The 22,238-nt window shown below is 52.0% G+C and overlaps 1 protein-coding gene across 2 annotated transcripts in view; it reads right to left on the reverse strand.

Moving 5' to 3' along the window:
• Window positions 1-19,902, reverse strand: part of LOC116947147 (spectrin beta chain, non-erythrocytic 1-like) — a 175,982-nt gene extending 156,080 nt beyond the window's left edge. The window contains exon 1 of one of the 2 annotated variants that reach the window (XM_032962583.2): window positions 19,859-19,902. The gene's annotated coding sequence lies outside the window, so the exon portion shown is untranslated. The remainder of the gene's footprint in view (window positions 1-19,858) is intronic. The other variant, XM_076070404.1, reaches the window with a different exon arrangement.
• Between the last annotated feature and the right edge of the window lie 2,336 nt (window positions 19,903-22,238).

Genomic DNA, 22,238 nt, shown 5'->3' on the forward strand with positions numbered 1-22,238 from the left:
CGAACTGCTGCAAAGCTCCAAGCAATGTGCTTGCACGACTTACACCCGCATCTACGATTAAGTACGGTTGGCTACGCACAGCGCAGAAAGAAGTTTAACATACGGTTGGCTACATCATACCCATACTAAATTGTATATTTTTGAGAGGGAGGGGGGGGGGGGAAACAACACCGTTTGTACGATTTAAACATCTAAACCATGTGTCGTTTTGCAGGACTCTGCACAACAGCAGAAACGCATTCGCCTGGTGGGTGGTGGGAGGGGTGCAGGAGGAACTGCCGAGGAAGGCGGCGGTGGCGGCGTTGGGACAGCAACAGGGAAACGATTTGAGGGGAGCGGAGAACAAAACCCGAGCCGAGCACCTGGGGTGGGTGGTGGGGGAGCCGGCCGAGTGGTGGCCACCACCACCCACACCGTCACGTCTCGGGTTCGCGAGCGACGCGGAGTAAAGTGAGGCCCCCCCGGCTTGTGACGTGGCCAGTCGGGGTTAAAAATGGCTACCGAGTAACCGAGCGTCTTCAAACGCATCTTCGTGCGTCACTAGGATCCAGCGGTTAACGCAACGCTTGCTTCTCAAGCTCGCGCTTTCTTCTCGATCTCTCTGATGATGGCACTTGCACTCCATGCCCGCATCCCCCTCTCTCTCATCCATCTCTCCCTACGTCGCCTCTCCAAATCAGCGGGCGCCTGCGTGCCTCCTCAACGGTGCCCTGTTGCTCCGTTCCTGCAGCAATTGTCACATGTTGTGATGCCGAGTAGCTTCACTGCTGCAGGCCGAGTAGTAACGGTGCTGAGGACAGCGCGTTACGCAGCGAATTGTCGCTCGTACACAGTAGCACGTCCCAGGGCATTTCCAGGGATTACCTGTAGAATATTAGAATTGGCATGTTTGAAGCAAATATAAAATATATGTCCAATGCTTCAGCCCTGTGAATGCGTTCACATGGGTACCACTCTATGGGCAGCCAGCAGTGGTTATCCTCTGAGATGTTATCTCCCTCGCCTGGTATGCAAGAGGTCGTGGGTTCGATCCCGATTCTGATGCCTGTATATTTGGAGTTTGTTTGTGCTCCCCGTGGTCGCGTGGATTTTTCTCTGGGTCCTCCAGTTTTTCCCTCCACATTTAGAAACACGCATTTAGAGAGTATTTGGCTGCTTTAAATTTCCACATAAGCCACTTATTTGAGCTGCCATTTGTGCTCAGTTCACTTCTGGAAAAGCGCTATATAGATCAGTGGGCCTTACTTGGTTGAATAAAAAAGTTTACAGTTTAGTTTACAGACTTTTTGCTGCCATAATATTGTGGAATGTTCGCAAATCTATGAAGGATGTAAGCTGGAGATCGGCATCACCCATGTGCCCTTTTGAGTAGGACACTATTTTTGTTTGATCATTCACCGTTTTCCAAAACCAATTGGTGACATTATGTAAACCATTTTACCAAATTGCTTTTTGTAAGCGGAGCACGGGCCGGGGTACAGACGCTCGCACGCCGTGAACAACCGTAGTAGCTGCACACGTCAGCGGACACCTGGCCAATCAAAGATGCTGTGGCAAGTCACCATTAACCGTAGTAGCTGCACACGTCAGCAGACCCCTGCCCAATCAAAGATGCTGTGGCAAGTCACCATTAACCGTAGTAGCTGCACACGTCAGCAGACCCCTGCCCAATCAAAGATGCTGTGGCAAGTCATCATTGACCGTAGTAGCTGCACACGTCAGCGGACTGTGGAGGGACCTCGTGGGATTTCATGGCGCGCAGCTAAACGAGTCTGAGAGGCGCCGAAACAGAATGGGGCCTTGAAAATTGCAAAGTCAGTCACGATGATAATGAGCTTCCAGACAAACAAATACCCCTGCCAAAAAATAACGCAAACGTTCCGAATGCATTCTTGAGGCCACTAAAGCAGCGGAGACAGAAATAGGGCACTTGGATTTTTCTCTTACTTCTTTCCAGAAAATAATCAAGCAATTAAAACAAATGTAAACAGTAATTTGAAGAGTTTGGCCAAACTCCGGTGCAATTTCCCTAATGAAAAACAAACGGACGTTCAGTAAACGCCACTTACAAAAAATGCATTCAGGCAATTTCAAGAGCGTCCAGCAGATACAGATCTGTTTTGGGCCAGAAACATATTGTGAAATTTTAAAAAAGCATTGAAAGAGGGTGTAAATGATGTGCGCGCACACACACATGCGCACATCTTGAAGCTAGACGGTCAAACGGAGGAGGGAAAACGGTGAGTGTTTGGTGTAACTAAGGATGGAAGCAAGTGCTAAAAGAGCCAACTGCACTACGGGGGCAATCGCTGTGCGGTGACGTTAGCCACAAGTGTCTCTCGCCTGTCAGTCGGCCCTCGCAAGGAGGCCAACTAGATCCGCGGTTGACATTTGACACCCGGGCCACAAAGGAAACCTTGAGGACACAACTCAGTCGAGGCAAACTTTTGATTGTCCGAATCAAATTTGTTTTTGAAATGCTCTGAGAGACCACGGTAAGAACCTCGGTGAGCGTGGGCAGATATTTATAGCAGCTCTAGGCCTTAGCGCTGTATCAGATAACGGAACAGCAGCTTGTGTGAAGCCTCGTTTTTAAAGGCCAGGGGGATGACTGTGGAAATTGCACGTTGGTTGAAGATCGTCTGAACAGAAATAAATATATGATTAGAAAAAATTCACAAAGCATGATTTGCTGGGACATTGAAATGAAAGCAATTGTATTAATACTCTTTGGTTTTTTCGGTAAAGTCACGAAGGTAAAATAAAATTAAAATAAAAGAAAACAACTAAATCAAATCACGACGTTTCGGAGGCAACACAAGCTTCCGTCTTCAGTTGGAACAGCCACAGCAAGATCGCTGCATCAAGTGGGGAGGCTCTGAGAGCCTCGAGCTTATATACAGGTTAAGGTGGGGGGGGGGAGCCATGTAGGGGACATTGATGGGGTGCGGGGCTAAGTTAATAGGTCTTATTATGTTGAGGGTTCGGGGGAAGCGGTGGTTCACTGCACGGGGGCAATGAAAAAATGGTGAAAAAATGGTAAAAAGGATGTGCGCTTATAAGGTAGCTAAAGTTTTGACTTGGTTGATGACATCTTTCCAGTGGTTGCTTAATTTAAACCATCCTCTCGGTTGAAGTTGTGTCTATGTTTGTATATCTGGATGGCTTCATGGACAAATCTTTGGTAATAACCGGGAGGTTTGCATAGTACTTTGGTATCAGAGAAAACAATCTCATGAGAACCCGCTGTGTTGAAACAATGATCAGCTGCGGCCGACAAATGCGTTCTGCCGTGTTTCAAATCTGATTTGTGCTCGCGAATTCGGTCAGAAATATGTCGTTTCGTCTCCCCGATATAGCAGTCACCGCAGATGCAACTCAATTTGTAAACACCGGGGTACTGTATGTCAGGAATTACATCCTTTACAGATGGGATCAGATCACGGATTTTGTGTACTGTATTGAATCGAACCTGGATCTTGTGTTTGTTTAGAATTGTGGAAATCTTTTTGGTGACGCCTGCTATGTATGGCAGTGTGATGATTTTGATCGGAGTGTCAAGTGGTTGTTTCTGTATGGTAGGAGAAACAGCTTGGCGGATGATACGGTCAGAGTAACCGTTCATCTTGAGGGCCAGATGTACATGTTTTAATTCACTGGTCAGGTGGTGTTGGTCAGAAATGTAATGAGCTCTATGGTATAAAGTTTTGATGAGATAATTATTTTGAGCCTGACCAGTGACATGACGAACTGAATCCACTAGTGACATGACAAGCTGCACCTAGTAGTGACATGACGAACTGAATCCAGTAGCGACATGACAAGCTGCACCTACCTAGTAGTGACATGACGAACTGAAAACAGTAGCTACATGACAAGCTGCACCTAGTAGTGATATGACGAACTGAATCCAGTAGTGACATGACAAGCTGCACCTAGTAGTGACATGACGAACTGAATATAGTAGTGACATGACAAGCTGCACCTAGTAGTGACATGACGAACTGAATCCAGTAGTGACGTGACAAGCTACACCTAGTAGTGACATGACGAACTGAATCCAGTAGTGACATGACAAGCTGCACCTAGTAGTGACATGACGAACTGAATCCAGTAGCGACATGACAAGCTGCACCTAGTAGTGACATGACGAACTGAATCCAGTAGTGACATGACAAGCTGCACCTAGTAGTGACATGACGAACTGAATCCAGTAGCGACATGACCAGCTGCACCTAGTAGTGACATGACGAACTGAATCCAGTAACGACATGACAAGCTGCACCTAGTAGTGACATGAGGATCTGAATCCAGTAGTGACATGACAAGCTGCACCTAGTAGTGACATGACGAACTGAATCCAGTAACGACATGACAAGCTGCACCTAGTAGTGACATGACGAACTGAATCCAGTAGCGACATGACAAGCTGCACCTAGTAGTGACATGACGAACTGAATCCAGTAACGACATGACAAACGAGGAGCCAAGCTCGCAACGTAAATCACGCAGCCCCCCGGAGCGCTGGTTGGGGGGAGTCAACTCGTGTCAGGCTCTCCTCATGTACTCAGCGAGTGAGACAGCTCGGGCAGGATGCCCTCTAAGACACCAGCGGATCCCACCACATCATGACACGTCGTGTTCAGAGTTCAACATTCGGTATGACACACAGGCGCTCGCGACCAATATCATTCATAAAAAGGTTCGTTTTTTTGGGCTTGATCGCGTAAATATGAATGTGTCGTTAAACCCGCCACCACCAGACACAGCCAATTAGTAAGGTTTGTCACGTAAACAAAACGTGCCGATTAGTTTCTACTTCAGCCACCGGTGTGTTGGAGAGTAAACCCATGACGTTTGCCATCTCAGGAGCGTGACATTTCGCTGGTAATTACATCCAGCATTATCGGGCGATTTCTGACAAAATGTCTTGATGATGATGGATGTAATTACCAGCGAAACACCGGTGGGCTGAACCAGTAACTAACTTGACACGTTCTGTTTACGTGACAAATCTTACTAATTGTCTGTGTCGGGTGGTGGAGGGATTAACGACACATTTCCGCGATATAACCCAAATAAAGCTTTATTTATAGTTTAACATTCGTTTAAAGTTTAACAGTGACTGTTTTGCACCACCCACCCCCCACCCTGAGTTTTTGTATGCCCCCCTTAGACAAGGTCGCCCCCCCCACAGGGATGAATCTTAAAGACAAAATACAAATATGCCCCCCCCCCCTATAGCCTTAACATACTTTTGGGGCAAGGGCCGTTTGCGAGCACCTATTAAGGCCAGTACGGGACACCATGGGGGTGGGTGACCAGCACCACGCCCATCCGTCTTTGTCTCCCTCGTGGCGATGTTTACACACCACACCAGGTACTGATTTGAGGCTGAGACGACCTAGGGGTGGCCCAGGGTCGGTCTAGATGATCGTCACTGGTGTTGGCCATTCGCGGGAATTGAACACAAGGATTCCCGGGTTCATAGCGCAGTGCGCTAACTGCTACACTACCGCTCCTGCACACACAGACGCGGGCCGCACACACACACACACGCGGGCCGCACACACACACACGCGGGCCGCACACACACACACGCGGGCCGCACACACACACACGCGGGCCGCACACACACACACGCGGGCCGCACACACACACACGCGAGCAGCACACACACACACACGCGGGCCGCACACACACACACAGACGCGGGCCGCACACACACACACACGCGGGCCACGCACACACACACGCGGGCCGCACACACACACACAGACGCGGGCCGCACACGCGAGCCGCACACACACGCGGGCCGCACACAAACGCGCGCGTGCACGCGTTGACCGAGCCCGAACAAAGAAGCCCTTGGCAGCGGCAGGGGTGATGACGATGCGCACTAAACATAGAAAACACCAGCGGTGCCAACCAGAGAGAAATCGCTGCCCTCTATTAGCGTGGCGGCGATGCTTGCCAGCGGTGGCTCGAGATGCTGACTGCCTCACCCGGTATGCAGGAGGTCGTGGGTTCGATCCCGACCCCGACTCCTGTTGCATATATTGAGTTTGTGTATCTCTCTCTCTCCCCGTGGTCACGTGGATTTTTCTCCGGGTCCTCCAGTTTCCCCCTCCACATTTACAATCAACGTAACGCATTTAAGAGTATTTGGCCACTAAACATTTCTACGCGACGATAAGCCACTTCGTTGGGCTATACTTTGTGACGGCCAGGTCACTTCTGAAAAAAGAGCTACGTTGCTCAGTGGGCCTTATCTGGTAAAATAGAAAAAGAGTTGAGTTTAGTAGCTTATAGTTTGCGTGCGTTTCGAAGTTGCACGCCTCGTGCGGCTGCGGGCCGTGTGAAACGACGTTGCGGGCCCCATCTGGTTCCGTGGGACGCAGGTTCCCCTCCTCCACCTTACGGGCACCGCCAACAACCGTGGCAGTTCCTCAGATTTGGCCCAAAGTTGGATCCCATGTGTCGAGTCGTGGCATTGCTGTCGAGTGACAGAGGAAATGATGGTGAAGCCTCAAGAGTCGAGCTTGGCTGGACTCACTGCCATGGATCCAGATTTCAAGACATTATAAACTTACTCCATGTAGATAAACAAATGGCGGTAATGCACGATAATTATTGCGGTGGTGTGGAAGTAGAGGCGGACTACACTGCCAAAATAAACCGCATAGTAAACCACTGTTCGCCTGCGTTCCTTCAACGGAGGAGGAACAGCAAAAACTACACGAACTCTCTTCCCCTGAAGTCCTCTCGAAGCCAGGAGACCTTCACACGCGAGAAAGCAACTTCCAAAATCGCAGTAGAAAATCCCCAAAATACGACTTTCTAGGAAGCAGGTTTTTGAGCTTGTAACGTGTGCAAGTGGGAACCCACTTCATAAGCGATGCCCTCTGGATGGTGGGGGGGGTCAGCTACAAGACTGGGGTACGCACACCGCGTATCTCACAGGGGATACAACCGCAGCGGGAATTCACTGCGTGGTCGTCGTAGACATGACCCGTGGAGTACAGCGAGCAACCGCATCCTTAAGGCCTTCTTCACAGCGTGTCACCAAACTCTGCACAATGCGTTGGGAGTGGCGTGGGCATTAACCACATGCCGGTTTGTCAACTCGAGCGGAAATGTTGACTGTGATTTCGAACGGTTGTGCTAACCAAGTGTTCATGTCAACATGTGAAGAGAATATCTGCTCAAGGACGGACAGCGTTTCCTTTCGTTGCAGCGGTATTTTGAAAACGTGAAATTAATTGCCATCGCCTTGTTCATACTAAATACGCGCAATATAAAAATACACTTGGGGGGAGAGTAACGATGATGAATGCTGACCCCTAAGGATTTAAAGCGAAAACATCGTTTGGTGATGCTGCTGCTGCGTAGGCAGTGGTGCACAGGCACAAATAACAACGCCACATTATATGGTAATTTAAATAATATTAATTTATTTTATTTTAAGGCCACAGCGCTATTGACGAATGCGTTGAGGTTTTTTTGTTGTTGATGTTGTTTGCCAAGTATAAATGAGCTTCCTTAAGTGGTTTGCTGTTCTCGATTTGACTCTAAAAAATTTTTTTCTGCCACCCTGGAACAGGACCCTGGCCCTAGATATCACATCGAATGTCAACAAGGGGGTTCACGTTTCGCACCTCCGCCGATCAGCGCGGTTGGCTACGCACGGTGCGAAAGAAGTTCAGTACACACGTACGTTTCGCCATTCCAAAAGCCCCGAGTGACATTCTGAATCACTTTTTAGTGTCACCATGCATTTGGCCCCAAACAGGTCAGCGCTACAAAAGTCACACTCATTGGGCTAATTTTGAACACGCAGGGTTATGATTCATAAATAATGTTTGGGTCAGATCGCCTGTATCGTACACCCTCTTTCACCCGACACAGTCAATTAATAAGTTGTCACTTTTAATAATTTCGAACCCAAATTGTCATGATTACTATTTACATTTTACCAGGTGAGGTCCACTGGGCTATAGAGCTCTTTGTCAGAAGCAACCTGGCTATCACAAATGATAGCTCAAGTGTGTACATTTATAGCAGCTAAATACTCTAAACGTGTGATGTTGATTATAAATGTTGGGTGAAAACCGGAGGACCTCTCTTACACACCAGTGTGCTGAAACGGTAATAAATAAGGCACGTTTGTTCGTGTGAAAACTTTGTTAATTGGCTGTGTTGGGTGGAGGAGGTGCAGACTGAATTCATGTCTATCACACACGGTGTAATTTAGCAGCTATTAACACCGATTCGCTTCAGGGTTAAAACATCTCATTCCTTAGAACATTGGAACGACAATCCACCTTCTCAGAATACGTCTGCTGAACTACATTATACAGGTAGTAACCAGAACATCTCCAGGAAGTTTTCAAATGTAGGGTACACCCATTGCGAATAACAACAACAACAACCATTTGTCAATCCAATGCTGGATGAAGGGCCCCTCACGCTTTGCTGGTCCGCAGCGGCTGTAAGACCATACTTCGCTCCTTCGGTCAGTGCGGACTTTGCCAAGGGGGTAAGGGGCGACGCGGGACCGGTTCAGGTTATCGCCTGCCACTGACGTTAGCCGTAGACGAGAGTCGAACCCAGGTTCGGCGAGTTCACAGAGCAGTGCACGGACCACTTCCACCGCTTCACCCTCTTCCAAAACACATTTCCAGAATCGTGTTCAGTGCTTACAAAGAGCAAACAATTATCATTTAGAGCGAGCCCCATGGAGTTGTGCATCAGCACGCATGGTCCCGCTTATTTCATAACTCCAAGACAGTTCATCTGTACCACGTGGTGATGATGATGCAACGTTTTCTTTGGGATACCTAAATTAGAATTGTACTGCTACTGTAGGGGTGCAGCACTCGTGACGCCAAGTGAAATGCGTTGTTAGCCCCCATGCATACCAGAGGCAGAAATCTACGCGACCACGAGGAGAGACACACGCAAACTCCAAATATACAACAGGTGTCAGGGTCAGGATCGAACCCACGCCTTCCTACATACCATGCGAGGTAGTTAACATCTCCCCACCGCGGCACCCACTCGATTGTTCGTCTCGTCTGGCTCAAAAAAGCTGTGGATGTCTAATTTTACATTTGTAACTGTACAAATATGCAGTGAGGTTCGTCTGGACAAACTCGGAGGAAAACCACGATGAACTGGTTACATTTAAAAAAATCCTAGACGGCTGTTTTTTTACAACACAAATTGTTAAAAGAGTTTGGCTTTTTCCTTGGCGAACGTTCTCTGGGTGTCAAACTTAATGACCGTGCTTCAATTAAAATTAGCTGCTAAGTCTGCTAAAAAGTGAGTTGGTTTATTTATTTTATATCGAAAATTAAATTAATAAACGCTTTCTTCCAAGAAACGACTCAATGGAGAAACTCAAACAATCCAAAAGCCCCTCCTCCTCCCTCCCTCATACGACGTTTCAACAGCAAAGCGAACGCTGCCTCGCATAACTCATGAAACACCGCTGTAACTCGAGCAGGTAGGGCAGAGTGAATGTAACTCTGCGATTCCACGCAAGCGCTTGCCACGTGACGACCCCACGCTGCCGCTTCTGCACACCACGTGTGCGATGGACCTCTTGACTCGCAGCAGCCGGCGCTAACGGAGCGCGAGGGGGGATGAAACCGATTGCTCGACACTTCGACTCGTCGTTCGTTTCCAGTGGTTCTGAACCTGTGGGTGCGCATCTGGGGGTGTGTGAGACACGCCCAGAATGTTTTGGAAGGTAAATAATCGAAAACACACACATTAAGCACGGTAAGTACAACTACATTGTTTCATCAAACCTCGATGTATTTATGAACATAAAATGTTTGACGATTGAGAACCAAAGGGGTGCAAGGCCGCAGAGCAATGATAACACCTTGCTCCATTCGACAACACGTGTCAACTCCCTAATCTACGATGCCTTCCTTCCAGAGCGAATGTCTGTTGCTGGCCGCTTGACGCTTTTGGGGGGGCGGGGGGGGGCACCACTCAGCAACCGCGTTGGAGAAAAATCCCGGCCAGGCGGGGGGCGTCCGCAGACCCCCCCCCCACCCGCGCTCCGCTCGCATTAAAGTTAAAATGCTGGCCCAGACGGTGACTCGATTTTTCGTTTGCCTTCTCTCTGGGACGAACGCGGGAAGGCCACAAGCGGCTGTCCCAGACGGCCTGGGGACGTCGGGCCAACGTCGGGCCAACATTGCTTCCACGGTTCCAACAACATATGCCAATGTTGCGGGAATGTGGAATATGACAGCCGCTAGCTCCATTGTCTGAGCACGGTGACACTATGGCTTACACACAAAACATTTAAAAGTCGTTTATTCATTGCCTTTAATCTGCCTCTGAGATTCACTTCTCCTCTCCCATCTTTTGTTCTTGGGTGACCGGAAGTCACAATTTGATTGAATAATAAGAAAAAATGTTTTAACGTTTTGGTGGGTTCTGGAATATCTAGTGATTAAACTACGTACGGCATGATTCTTAATATTGTTTTGGGTCAGAACGCATGAGTAAGATGTGTGTCTGAGTAAGATGTGTGTCTGAGTGAGATGTGTGTCTGAGTAAGATGTGTGTCTGAGTGAGATGTGTGTCTGAGTAAGATGTGTGTCTGAGTAAGATGTGTGTCTGAGTGAGATGTGTGTCTGAGTAAGATGTGTGTCTGAGTAAGATGTGTGTCTTAGTAAGATGTGTGTCTGAGTGAGATGTGTGTCTGAGTAAGATGTGTGTCTGAGTGAGATGTGTGTCTGAGTAAGATGTGTGTCTGAGTAAGATGTGTGTCTGAGTGAGATGTGTGTCTGAGTAAGATGTGTGTCTGAGTGAGATGTGTGTCTGAGTAAGATGTGTGTCTGAGTGAGATGTGTGTCTGAGTAAGATGTGTGTCTGAGTGAGATGTGTGTCTGAGTAAGATGTGTGTCTGAGTAAGATGTGTGTCTGAGTAAGATGTGTGTCTGAGTGAGATGTGTGTCTGAGTAAGATGTGTGTCTGAGTAAGATGTGTGTCTGAGTAAGATGTGTGTCTGAGTAAGATGTGTGTCTGAGTGAGATGTGTGTCTGAGTAAGATGTGTGTCTGAGTAAGATGTGTGTCTGAGTAAGATGTGTGTCTGAGTGAGATGTGTGTCTGAGTAAGATGTGTGTCTGAGTGAGATGTGTGTCTGAGTAAGATGTGTGTCTGAGTAAAATGTGTGTCTGAGTGAGATGTGTGTCTGAGTAAGATGTGTCTGAGTGAGATGTGTGTCTGAGTAAGATGTGTCTGAGTAAGATGTGTGTCTGAGTAAGATGTGTGTCTGAGTAAGATGTGTGTCTGAGTAAGATGTGTGTCTGAGTGAGATGTGTGTCTGAGTAAGATGTGTGTCTGAGTGAGATGTGTGTCTGAGTAAGATCTGTGTCTGAGTAAGATGTGTCTGAGTAAGATGTGTGTCTGAGTAAGATGTGTGTCTGAGTAAGATGTGTGTCTGAGTAAGATGTGTGTCTGAGTAAGATGTGTGTCTGAGTGAGATGTGTGTCTGAGTGAGATGAGTGTCTGAGTGAGATGTGTGTCTGAGTAAGATGTGTGTCTGAGTAAGATGCGTGTCTGAGTGAGATGTGTGTCTGAGTAAGATGTGTGTCTGAGTGAGATGTGTGTCTGAGTGAGATGTGTGTCTGAGTAAGATGTGTGTCTGAGTAAGATGTGTGTCTGAGTAAGATGCGTGTCTGAGTAAGATGTGTCTGAGTGAGATGTGTGTCTGAGTAAGATGTGTGTCTGAGTAAGATGTGTCTGAGTAAGATGTGTGTCTGAGTAAGATGTGTGTCTGAGTAAGATGTGTGTCTGAGTAAGATGTGTGTCTGAGTAAGATGTGTGTCTGAGTAAGATGTGTCTGAGTAAGATGTGTGTCGGAGTAAGATGTGTGTCTGAGTGAGATGTGTGTCTGAGTGAGATGTGTGTCTGAGTGAGATGTGTGTCTGAGTAAGATGTGTGTCTGAGTAAGATGCGTGTCTGAGTGAGATGTGTGTCTGAGTAAGATGTGTGTCTGAGTGAGATGTGTGTCTGAGTGAGATGTGTGTCTGAGTAAGATGTGTGTCTGAGTAAGATGTGTGTCTGAGTAAGATGCGTGTCTGAGTAAGATGTGTCTGAGTAAGATGTGTCTGAGTGAGATGTGTGTCTGAGTAAGATGCGTGTCGTAAACCCTCCTCCAGCTGGCACAAGCAAGCAATGAAGTTATCACGTGAACAAATGTGCCAATTTAGTGATAATTTGATACACCTGTTCACGTGACAATTTAATGAATTGGCTGTGTTGGGTGGAGGAGGGTTGACAACATACGTTTTACTCATGCCATCTGACCCAAGAGAGTACTTTATTCTCACCACACACCATTCACTGGGGTGCCACAGTGGTGCGATGTTAACGACCTCGCCTGGTGCACAGGAGGTCGTGGGTTCAATCCCGACTCTGACGCTGCTGCTGTATATTTGGAGTTTGCGTGTTCTCACTCCCCGTGGTCGTGCGGATTTTTCTCCGGGTCCTCCGGTTATTCCCTCCACATTTAGAAACGTGCATTTAGAGCATTTGACTGCTATACATTTCCACACGATAAGTCACTGCGTTGAGCTATCAATTGTGGCCAGGTCGCTTCTGAAAAAGAGCTACATAGCTCAGTGGGCCTTACCTGGTAAAAAACATTTTTTAAAGTTTAGTTGGGCATCGTGACTATATCGCGGCATGCATTCTTAGACCCCTGCTTTTAAAGTGGTCTCTTGTCAGCCGTGCGATTTGCCTCCACCTCCCCCAATGGAGACAGCGAAAGCAACTAGGTGAGAGGTGTCGATGTTATCTGAGCCTGGGGGCCACCGTGGCCTCACCGCGTACCGGGTTGCACGACGGCGAGAACAAGCGGAGAGCGTTGGGCTCGCCGGTCACGCAGCACGGTGCGTCCTCGTCTACCGCGCGGCAGGCCTAGGCCAGGCTCCAACCTGGCCTCTGTTTTCCACATCGCCCCACCGTTCCAAATGCGCGGTGGGGCGATGTGGCACAAGGCACGTGGTGTACTGGCTGCACCTTTCATAACCCCCCCCACCCCTCCCCCGGTTTAGGTCCTTGAAATAATTTATGGAGACGTCCAAACCAATTTCATCACACCTCTGATTATCACGGTCGGCTACGTGCGGTGCGAAAGAAGGTCAACGCGTACGAATACATTTTTTTTTATTTCCAGTTAAAATTGACACTCTTCCCAATGTAGGATCGATCTCTGGAGATGGGACGCGTGCACAGAACGGAAATTGGGGCCAGTTGTCAAGAGAGACGTCCGGATGGTCTCGACAAAGACCGGCGACCAGGGGATGGGGGGGGGGGATCGAGGAGACCTCAGAGCGGACGGTGGGGCGATACTGTCAGGGCACATCTTGGGGGGCTGCGAGTCTACTGCGGGCGGCAGGAACTGGCAGAGGGTCCAAAGCGTTGGCTAGGTGTGGTGGCATCAAGGGCTTTGGCCACGGTGACCACTTGAGGTTCACCTCTCCGGGACAACAGTAAATGTTCGAGTAGAATGTCACCCACTTGGATGTTATCATGGGCTACACGTGGTGGGAATTTCCCAGGGATACGTCAACAAATGCACATATTGAGCTGGTGCTTGAAGTGGCACAGGGGTTGCAGGAAGGGCCCTTATGGTTATGTGGAAATGCCTTTAATAGTTTGAGATGCAAAACAATTTTAAATCATTATTATTGTACAAGACATGATATTACGATGGGACATTTGTTACACTCCCTCGTGTAAATACCAAGAGCCCTGAGAACAACATTTTACAATGGGCCCGTGCCCTGGCTGCTGTCAGGAGCCCCAGGGAACTGCAATCCAGCTCAGGTCATCATCCTGTTAGTCTAGGGAAGTCCATTGGATTGTCAATTGGCCTCTCTAAACCAGTTTGATGTCTTCCTGTGCAATGATGGATACTCGCTCTCGAGTGCATGCCGTACGCGAGGACGTTCCTAAGGGCGTGTTGTCATCGAGCAACGCTCTCAACTGTGTGATAACCGTGATTATTCTGTTACTTTTATTAAAGTAAGACGTTTAAAAAACTGCTATTCTCGCCTGTGAATTACGTTATTAGTCTACCTCTGCCCTGAGTAATTTTGTTCAAGTCCCTGCGTTAGAAAATGTACGGTTTGTGTAAGCGGCTTTTGAACTGGTAAATATACAAATAAAGGGTTTTAGTGCTATTCTCTGTCATAACAAGTAGGATTTCGCGACCAATATCATCCATAATACAGTTTGTTTGGGTTACGCCATATAACCCCAAACCAAACCTGTATTATGGAAATGTTATGAACTTGAAACTCCATTCCAATCAATAATGGAAAACTCGTCAAAGAATATCCGTCGACTGGTCTGTTTTTAACCCGTGGGTTTTTCGCGACCGATATTACTGTTGCAACAACCTGCGAAACAACGCGTACCCAATGATTAAACATTGCGGATCGCTCTCCAACGACAACAACAGCGTTTGATTGCTGAAGCGGTAAGGATTTGTCTGCGTTTGGTCACGTGACAAACTTGACTTACTTGGCCGTGTCGGTTGGGAGGAGGGTGGTCCACACACTCACACGCACACACCACTGCCATCCTACTCACGCGGAGATCTAACCCGAACAATGTAATACGGACGAGGGGGCGAATAGTCTCGGTTGAACTCGATTGAAACCCGCGGGGGTTATTGTAGACGATCGCTGTGAGCGCTCGTGCAGCGGGTTCCACGCGTTGCACGTCCACCCACCTCCCGTTGCCCCCTCAACCACCGGGGACACTATTGTTTGGAACCTGCCACTTCGTGTCATCCCCCTTGCACCCGAGAGCGCGCGCGACACGTTCCCTGCGTGCTCACCCTGACGCCCACCAAAGGACATTCCCAGCTGCCGGGTCCCCGGCTCCCCGTCACATCGCGGCACGCTCGCGGCGGCCGCCTGGGCCGGGGGGGGGGGCCCTGCCCACCGGGGACTGCGCCCTTCCCCCTGGCCACCAAAGTCACTTTCAGCGTCAGACCGACCGCGATGATGATCCTGGGTGGCCTGCATCGCAGGCTTGAGACGTCTGTTGCGTGAGTTGGCAGTGCCAACCAGTGCTCCCAAGAATGAATTGCCACAATATCACTGCCTCTATTTTTTATTGCGGTTGAAATATTCCTAAAAATAAAACAAACCTTAAACAAGCAACGATGCTGGCTGCTGTGTGGAGCTGACGAATAACCCTGGCACCGAACGGCTTGTCACCACTGCTGTTTTCGAGCTAATCCATATTCAGTTACATATGAAGTGTGCCCAGTATACACCATGGGCTGAGTAGCTTCCAGAATAATTTGCCTGCCACAAACTTGCAATCAGGCAAAAAGAATATCCACCAACATGAAATAGACTTTCTATATGTACATACAAGTAAACGTACATATATAAACACTTAAATAGGAAGGCGAACCATGCAAAACACTATCATTGAATGCACAACAAATTGGTAAAATAATTCGACAAATATTACAAATGTACTGTATAGCATACTGCTATGACGCAACTACCTGGAATGTGCCGATTCTCATCAAAGCTCAGCAGGGCTGAGCCTGGATAGGGCTTGGATGAGTGACCGACGTGCGTAGTGCTTGTAAATGAGGGAAAGCCCGGAGGACCTGGAGAAAAATCCATGCGACACTGGAAGAAGGGCTCATGACTAAATTAAACAATATGTAGAAACATAGGAACGTTCACCTACATTCCTTGACAATCCAATACGCATGTCCATCCATAAGGCATCATTCCATGCAACCCAAACTATGGACTGTAATAGTAAACCATTGTAGTCTTCACTCCATTGGAGGAGTAATAGCGACACACGAACTCTCTCCTGAAGCCCTCTCTCTCTCGTCGTGGCCACCAGAACTCAACATTGGCGTTCAGTTCCTGAACACATCGCCATCACGCGCAAGAATAGTCACTGGAATTCCACACGCGGTGGACAAGGGAGAGTATTTTGCTTGCAAGCGTTAGACAAGTACGGTCTTCATCTGCTGCCACGATATGGAAATCCACCTTTGTACAAATCTGGAAAGTATGACCCCGAGTGAAGATTTAACACCACCTCTGGGAGAGAGAGAGGGGAGGGCGGGGGGGTTTGTTTTGCTGTCACGCACAATGTTATTTAGTAAAACAGCAGAAACCATGGTTTACACATTCTGAGTAACGGTTCCAACTTTCCAAACAGATGCCGGCCCCTTCCCCCCACCCCACCACCTCTCCCCCCCCCCCCACCGGTTTGGTCCGCGGAATGAGCCCGAGCAATATTTATACAATACAGTGCTAACAGCGGTGACTAATGAAGCTGTGGCCCCTGCACGTCCCAGGTACTGCTGTTGCTACTGGCCCAGCTGAAGCTCTGGAGCTGCAATTCCTGTTGCTCGTATCCGGCGAGTTTACCCCCCCCACCACCATCACCTCTCTCTCCATCCTCCCGGGGTACAAGACTACATATCTATTAATCTAATCATTTATATTTCTTGTGTATCTGGTGCTGTGTGTAAAAGTCACGTGTAAAAAAGCATTCGCTAAATCTAAATAAACCCAAGGTGGTTCTCTCTCTCTCTCTCATTGTTCAAAGCCACCCTTTGTTTTGAATCTTTTCCACCCACCGCTCTCCGCCTCGCAGAGGGAAAAAAAATTGCAGGCACTCTGCAGACGGCGTGGGATTTCAAACTGTGGCTCCACAGGAAAAAAGTTGTCACTGTTAGCAGGAGCAGCAGCAGCAAAGTACTTTTGGTTAACAAAGCCTACCCGGTAACGCGACCTCTGCGGTGTCACGAGGGCCACGCGAGTCAAAGAAGCGCCCGACACGGAGGGTGGCGATTCTCGGCCGAGGTTGGGTGTTCGGCGTGGTTGGGTTCTGTGGGTGGGTGGCTATCGCTTGTCACTGCCAACCGCCGGGATGAACAAAGGCGAGAGAGGTGAGGCCCCGCGTGTGTTCCAGCCGGCCGCCGGGCGACCTTGAAGCCCCCTTCATCTGCCGCATTCTTTCCACTGGCCCAGGACCCGCGCCGCCAGCACACGAGGCAAGAGGGCCCAAGGGAAAACGATTACAATGCAGGAAATATCGGCGCCGCGGCCGTGCGCGGCGCTTGCCCCCGAAATCGGAGCCTGCGGGGCTCCGGGCGGAGCGCGCGGCTAGGGAGAGGCTCCCGGGTCGGCGGCCAGTCGGCAGCTCGGAGGGCTGCCGTAACGGCACACCACCTCACACAGTCACACCACCTCACACAGTCAAACCACCTCACACAGTCACACCGCCTCACCATCACACAGTCACACCGCCTCACCATCATACAGTCACACCACCTCACACAGTCACACCGCCTCACCATCACACCGCCTCACCATCACACCGCCTCACCATCACACCGCCCCATCACACGACCTCACCGTCACACAGGCACACCGCCTCACCATCACACCGCCTTACCATCACACAGTGACACCGCCTCACCATCACACCACCTCACCATCACACCACCTCACCATCACACAGGCACACCGCCTCACCATCACACCGCCTCACCATCACACCGCCCCATCACACCGCCTCACCATCACACCGCCCCATCACACGACCTCACCGTCACACAGGCACACCGCCTCACCATCACACCGCCTCACCACCACACCGCCCCATCACACCGCCTCACCATCACACCGCCCCATCACACGACCTCACCGTCACACAGGCACACCGCCTCACCATCACACCGCCTCACCATCACACCGCCTCACCATCACACCGCCCCATCACATGACCTCACCGTCACACGAGCACAACAACGGCGTACTGACGGGCGACTCGAGCTGCCGCGTCCGTTCTCACGGGTTCGCGATGGGCCGGCCACAACTGGCTTGCTGCGGGAGGCACGAGAGAGGAGCCCTCCTCCCGGGCCACGACTCCGCACGCACTCCGCGCAACTTCACATCTGCCTCATCGCAGCCCGGCAAAGAAAAAGAAACGACACCTCTCCGGTAGCGGCGCGAACTGCGGCTATCCAGAAAAGACCACGACAGAGGATGCGGACGCAATGCCCCGGTGCGCAAATACGGGGAGGAGACATCATCGACAGCTCCTCATGCTTGGCCGTTGCTCTGCAGCTACATCAGCAGCCGTACGACAACAAGAACAACGGCAACATTCCTGTTGAGACGACGTTACTTGAAATGGGGGGGGCTAGAGAATAATGATGGCACCCCCCTCCCTCCCCCACAAGTTTTTAATGAACTTTAAAGTTTACTTTTCATCTCTCCGGCTCTCTCCATGAATCACAAAACCACGACGCATGCACACACGTGTGCAATCACATGTGTAATCACCACCTCCACCACCTCCACCACCACCTCCTCCACCACGACCTCCACCACCTCCACCGCCCCCACCACCTCCACCACCACCGCCTCCACCACCTCCACCACCACCACCTCCACCACCTCCACCACCACCTCCACCACCACCTCCACCGCCACCACCACCTCTGCCACCACCACCTCCACCACCATCTCCACCACCACCACCACCTCCACCACCTCTGCCACCACCACCACCTCCACCACCTCCACCACCACCACCACCTCCACCGCCACCACCACCACCACCACCGCCACCTCCACCACCACCTCCACCACCACCATCTCCACCACCACCACCACTTCCACCACCACCTACACCACCCCCACCACCTCCACCACCACCACCACCACCTCCACCACCACCACCTCCACCACCACCCCAACCACCTCCACCACCTCCACCACCACCACCACCTCCACCACCACCTCCACCACCACCACCTCTACCTCCACCACCTCCAGCACCACCTCCACCACCACCTCCTCCACCACCACCACCACCACCTCCACCACCACCTCCACCTCCACCACTACCTCCACCACTACCTCCACCCACCCCCCCACACACTCACCCAGACACCCCCCACACACATTCACCCAGACACCCCCCACACACACTCACCCAGACACACCCCACACACACTCACCCAGACACACCCCACACACACTCACCCAGACACCCCCCCACACACACTCACCCAGACACCCCCCACACACACACTCACCCAGACACCCCCCCACACACACTCACCCAGACACCCCCCACACACACTCACCCAGACACCCCCCACACACTCACCCAGACACCCCCACACACACTCACCCAGACACCCCCACACACACTCACCCAGACACCCCCCACACACTCACCCAGACACCCCCCACACACTCACCCAGACACCCCCCCACACACACTCACCCAGACACCCCCCACACACACTCACCCAGACACACCCCACACACACTCACCCAGACACCCCCTCCCCACACACTCACCCAGACACCCCCCCACACACACTCACCCAGACACCCCCCCACACACACTCACCCAGACACCCCCACACACACTCACCCAGACACCACCCACACACACTCACCCAGACACCCCCCCACACACACTCACCCAGACACCCCCCACACACACACTCACCCAGACACACTCCACACACACTCACCCAGACACCCCCACACACACTCACCCAGACACCCCCACACACACTCACCCAGACACCCCCACACACACTCACCCAGACACCCCCACACACACACTCACCCAGACACCCCCCACACACACACTCACCCAGACACACTCCACACACACTCACCCAGACACCCCCACACACACTCACCCAGACACCCCCCCACACACACTCACCCAGACACCCCCACACACACTCACCCAGACACCCCACGTGAGTGTAATGCGGCGCGATCTCTCCCCTACCGCGTGGCGCCGCGATCCAGACAGCTCCGCTGCCTCGCGTCCTCGCCGCACGCCTTTAAACCCCCACCACCACCAAGCATATATACCCCTCCCCCCACCCACCACTCGCCACCCACCCACCCACACACAGAGGCCCCCCCCCCACTACCACCCGCGCAGCCCCGGCGGCCAGCGGAGCCCGGAATAGACGCAGCAGCAGCAGGCAGCAGCAGCAGCAGGAGGCAGCAGCAGCAGGCAGCAGCAGCAGGAGGCAGCAGCAGCAGGCAGCAGCAACAGGCAGCAGCAGGCAGCAGCAGCAGCAGGCAGCAGCAGCAGGCAGCAGCAGCAGCAGGAGGCAGCAGCAGCAGGCAGCAGCAGGCAGCAGCAGCAGCAGGAGGCAGCAGCAGGCAGCAGCAGCAGGCAGCAGCAGCAGCAGGAGGCAGCAGCAGGCAGCAGCAGCAGGCAGCAGCAGCAGCAGGAGGCAGCAGCAGGCAGCAGCAGCAGCAGGAGGCAGCAGCAGGCAGCAGCAGCAGCAGGCAGCAGCAGCAGGAGGCAGCAGCAGGCAGCAGCAGGAGGCAGCAGCAGGCAGCAGCAGGCAGCAGCAGCAGGCAGCAGCAGCAGCAGGAGGCAGCAGCAGCAGGAGGGAGCAGGCAGCAGCAGCAGGCAGCAGCAGGCAGCAGCAGCAGCAGGCAGCAGCAGCAGGAGGCAGCAGCAGGAGGCAGCAGCAGGCAGCAGCAGGCAGCAGCAGGCAGCAGGAAGCAGCAGCAACAGGCAGGCAGCAGGAGGCAGCAGCAGCAGGAGGCAGCAGCAGCAGGAGGCAGCAGCAGGCAGCAGCAGGCAGCAGCAGGCAGCAGGAAGCAGCAGCAGCAGGCAGCAGCAGGAGGCAGCAGCAGCAGGCAGGCAGCAGCAGGAGGCAGCAGCAGGCATCAGCAGCAGGAGGCAGCAGCAGGCAGCAGCAGGAGGCAGCAGCAGGCAGCAGCAGCAGCAGGCAGCAGCAGGCAGCAGGAAGCAGCAGCAGCAGCAGGCAGGCAGCAGGAGGCAGCAGCAGCAGAAGGCAGCAGCAGCAGGAGGCAGCAGCAGGCAGCAGCAGGTAGCAGCAGGCAGCAGGAAGCAGCAGCAGCAGCAGCAGGAGGCAGCAGCAGCAGGCAGGCAGCAGCAGGAGGCAGCAGCAGCAGGCAGCAGCAGCAGGAGGCAGCAGCAGGCAGCAGCAGGAGGCAGCAGCAGCAGGCAGCAGCAGGAGGCAGCAGCAGCAGGCAGCAGCAGCAGGCAGCAGCAGGCAACAAGAATGGCTCACGACGAACCCAAGGAGTTGCTTTGCCGTGCGAGCGAAACGCCCCATTGGGAATGTGGCGTGACTCGTCCTCGTAACGTGGAGTGGCGACTCCTCTCATGTGTGAATCGCGCAGCCCCGTGACATGGGGGGTGGCGGGGGGGGGTTAAATTGGGGCTGAGCCCCCGCCCCCGAGAGAGGTCGGGCAGAACGTGCTCCGGACACGAGCGGATCCCAACATTGTAACTTTTAACATTTTAACATCCGTTTAACGTTTCTTCAACGGTGGCTGTGGTGCCCTGGCTTTTAAAACAACAACAACAACACAACGATGTCATCGCTACAGGAGTTGAATCATAAAGACAAATATCCCTCCCACACCCCCGTATAGCCTCAACAGACCTTTGGGGCAAGTGCTGTGAGCGAGCACCTGTGAAGGCACCTCCGATTGGCACGGTGGGCTTGCGTACGGTGCTAAAGAAGTTCTGCGTACGTACATGGCCGACGCGGCACACCGAGGGGGGGGGGGGGGTGGTTCAACATCACGCCCGGCCGCCTTTGTCTCCCCAGCGCTGATTTTTACAGGCCAAGTCGACCCAGAGGAGGCCCACGACCGGTTGAGATATTCGCCACCCATGTTGATGGTGCGCGCGGGAATCGAACCCGGGTGGCTGGTTTAGTCGTGCAGTGCACTGACCACCGCTCGACACGAACGCGAACGCCGACCGTGGGCCACGGCATTGCGAGCGAATGCTGAAAAGTCTCCTCCACGCGTCCGTCTCTGTCACGTGACGAAAGTCCAAGAATGTCTTCCGCAACCCGCAAGGGGCCGCGCGGCCTCGTGGTGGTGGTGGAAGTGGTGGTGGTGGAAGTGGTGGTGGTGGTGGAAGTGGTGGTGAGAGTAGTGGTGGGAGTGGTGGTGGTGGAAGTGGTGGTGGAAGTGGTGGTGAGAGTAGTGGTGGGAGTGGTGGTGGAAGTGGTGGAAGTGGTGGTGAGAGTAGTGGTGAGAGTAGTGGTGGGAGTGGTGGAAGTGGTGGTGAGAGTAGTGGTAGGAGTGGTGGTGGTGGAAGTGGTGGTGAGAGTAGTGGTAGGAGTGGTGGTTGAAGTGGTGGAAGTGGTGGTGAGAGTAGT

The sequence above is a fragment of the Petromyzon marinus genome, chromosome 29 (genome assembly GCF_048934315.1).
Source record: "Petromyzon marinus isolate PM22_M1 ecotype Great Lakes invasive population chromosome 29, UKy_Petmar_22M1.pri1.0, whole genome shotgun sequence".
In the NCBI taxonomy this organism is placed as follows: domain Eukaryota; kingdom Metazoa; phylum Chordata; class Hyperoartia; order Petromyzontiformes; family Petromyzontidae; genus Petromyzon; species Petromyzon marinus.